This window comes from Empidonax traillii, unplaced genomic scaffold (assembly GCF_003031625.1).
Source record: "Empidonax traillii isolate 1590-97213 ecotype Southwest subspecies unplaced genomic scaffold, ASM303162v1 scaffold3180:size14626, whole genome shotgun sequence".
Lineage (NCBI taxonomy): Eukaryota > Metazoa > Chordata > Aves > Passeriformes > Tyrannidae > Empidonax > Empidonax traillii.
Genome location: NW_020958373.1, coordinates 3,788 through 6,738, shown reverse-complemented (window position 1 = coordinate 6,738; position 2,951 = coordinate 3,788).

Genomic DNA, 2,951 nt, shown 5'->3' with positions numbered 1-2,951 from the left:
GACATAGAAGAAAAAGAGAGAGATAAAGAGTTCCAGCTGTGACGAAAAGGAGTTGTCATCCTGAGATAACAGAAGAAGAGCTTGAAAGTGTTGCAGTTATTGAAAAGATCTGGAGCTCCGAGAATGGAGAAAGAGACTGCTTCTCCTCCTTGGACTGATATAAAGGGGGGAGAGGTATTTCTATAAATATATAATACTTTTACTTGACTAGAATTGTTGTAGATGTAGTTCTTTAGTTTTATTTTGCTAGTAAGAAATGTTCATATTATTTTCCCAAATCAAGTCTCTTTTGTCTGCGTAAACCTTCTCTCAACTTACAGTAATTGGGTGTGGGGTGAGAGCAAATTGAGCCAGAGCAAAACCACGACACAGAGTCCCAGTGTCCCCTTGATTCCCTGAGGTTTGGAAATGCCACCATAGCCCCTTGATTCTACCAGGTTCCACCCTGTCCCAAAATTGTGGGAGCCCTTGCAGTGTCACACTGGACCCTGTTTCTCCAGGGGAAGAGGGTCAGCACAAGACACACAGACACCAACTCTAAGGAACAAGGGTGTAATTTCTCTGCCCAAAGCCTGGCCAGGGCCTAAAGAGCAAACCAAGGGACTCAATGTGCACCATCCACTGCCAAACAAGGCCAGACATCGACTGCCATGGCCTTGACTGGGATCTAAACACGGAAAGATAAATACATTCATATTTCACACATTTCACTATCATGCATATTTTATTAATGAACAAATACGAATATTCCCCACTAGTGAGCAGATACAAAAATATCTTACACAGATACAGCCCTATCCCACTACAGATTTCACTGATGCTTATACACAGTTGTAGCTCCTGAGCGGATCTGTGGAGAAATAGAACGTTAAGCTGGAAGGTTCATCCAGAGCCAACTTTGGCTCAGGGGATGTTGTTCAGGCCTCAGTACTTCAACTGCAGAGCCCTGTGGAACCAAGGGGCCACTGTGACACTGTGGGGCCTCGTGGAACCAAAAGCACCCTGTGATCCTGTGGAACTTCATGGAGATAAAGGAACCCCAGGACACTGTGGAACCTCATGGAATCAAGGGGCCACTATGACATTGCAGGGCTTCTTGGAATCAAGGGGCCCTTGTGACACTGTGGAACCTCATGGAACCAAAGGAACCCACGGAAACTGTGGAACCTCCTGGGGTCATCAGGGGAACTGGGATGCTGTGGAACCTCATGGAATAAAAGGGTTTAATTGTGACACTGTGGGGACTCCTGGAACCAAAGGGACCCTGGACCTGTGACTGATGGACACTCGAGGACCATTATCCTGACTGAATCTGGACTCTGACGGGCACCAACACAGGATCAGTTCCCCATGGACATTTCCCACATTCTGAACTACTTTGTCATTGTATAAGTTTGTGATTTTAGTTTCTCTAATAACCTTGGATGTTCAAGTATATCCTCAGCAGAGAGAAAACTGGGTGTATGTCCAGATGTGAGAGAAGGAGCTGCTCAAGCAGAACTGGGAAGGACTTTTGTCTCCCAGCATGGCTGCGGAAGCTCTGGGAGGAGACTCCCAAATCCCCTGTGTGGGAATAAACCAGCTCCGGACACAGAGGAACCAACTGTCCTGGACAGTGCAGTGAACAATAAATCTGCTGCAGGTAAAGCTGCAACAGAATAAGAACCTCCAAAGTGAAAATCATGAAATGGTTTATCTTTTTATATTTATAGAACACTGTTTCTAGGATTGCAGCATGGTTATTTACCCCTGGATTAGCCAGCTGTCCTAACAGGGCCTTGCAACTAACAATGATAAAAGAAAGAAAAGAGACCAAAGTCCCTTTTCCCAAGGGCCACTCCAATAGAACACACCCAGAGCAAATGTCACCTGAGCCTTGGAAGAGAAGCTCACCCTGAAAGCCAACACAGCCTGTGACACTGAGAACAAACAGCAGGAACTGCTGGATTTGTTCTCCATTTCCCACTCATTCCAATGAAAGCGTTCAAATGATGGGACTTCCAACAGCAAACATATTGTCCAGTGGTCTCCCTCCAGTGGAGTGATGCTCCTTTGAGAAGGAAAAGCAGCCCAAACTGTCACACATCCACAAATGCTCTTCCTGATCCCTCCCCTGGGGTTAAGTGAGAGATCTGCCTGCTGTCTGCTGTGGTGGTTTATATCAATCTCTTCCTAATGCTTGTTTCTTTGGCTGGTTTTGATAGAATTGCTTTATTAGAATTGCTTTGATACAGTGCACTGTACTACTTTATGCTATATTAAACCCTACTAGTAGGTTTTTAGTCTTTTTACCCTGCGGTAAATCATTCTGATTAACATTTTTCATCTGTTTTCACTTGTCGGTTCATTTGTCATAATAAATAATTCACTTTATTTAAATACCTCTGATCTGCCATCATTAAAACCTGTGAGACAAAGTGATTTAATTACATCTCTGGATGTCCTTAAATTTAAACTGTTGACACAGCCCGAGGCTGAGATTGGATCCAGCCACACTCAGGCTCCTCTCTGAGAAGGAATTCAGAAAGCCAGGGGATCCTTTCTGTACCTTGTGACTCACCAGCAGTTGAGCTTCTTTAAAGGCTTTGTCTAAGCCTTCTGCTCCCACCCAGGACACCCCCACACTCACACCCCCCCCCGACCCTGCAGTCCAGTCACTCCGTTGCCAGCACTGCTGACATGGGGCTGTTTGATGCCCTGGTCCTCCTGCAGTTGCTGCACTCACACCCCCACGCTCACCAGCTCTTGCAGAGACAAATTGACTCACACAGGAGTTAGAAACGAAGTTTAATGAGAAGACAGAACAGACTGCACTGGTTGGGGTCCTCCCCTCAACTTCCCTCAAGCCCTGTGCTATCCAAAACTGCATCCCAGAATGTGTCCAACACTCCAAGGCAACAATCCCCCCAGTTCAAATGGTGATCTGCTCTCAGTGCCTTAGGGCTTTCAAA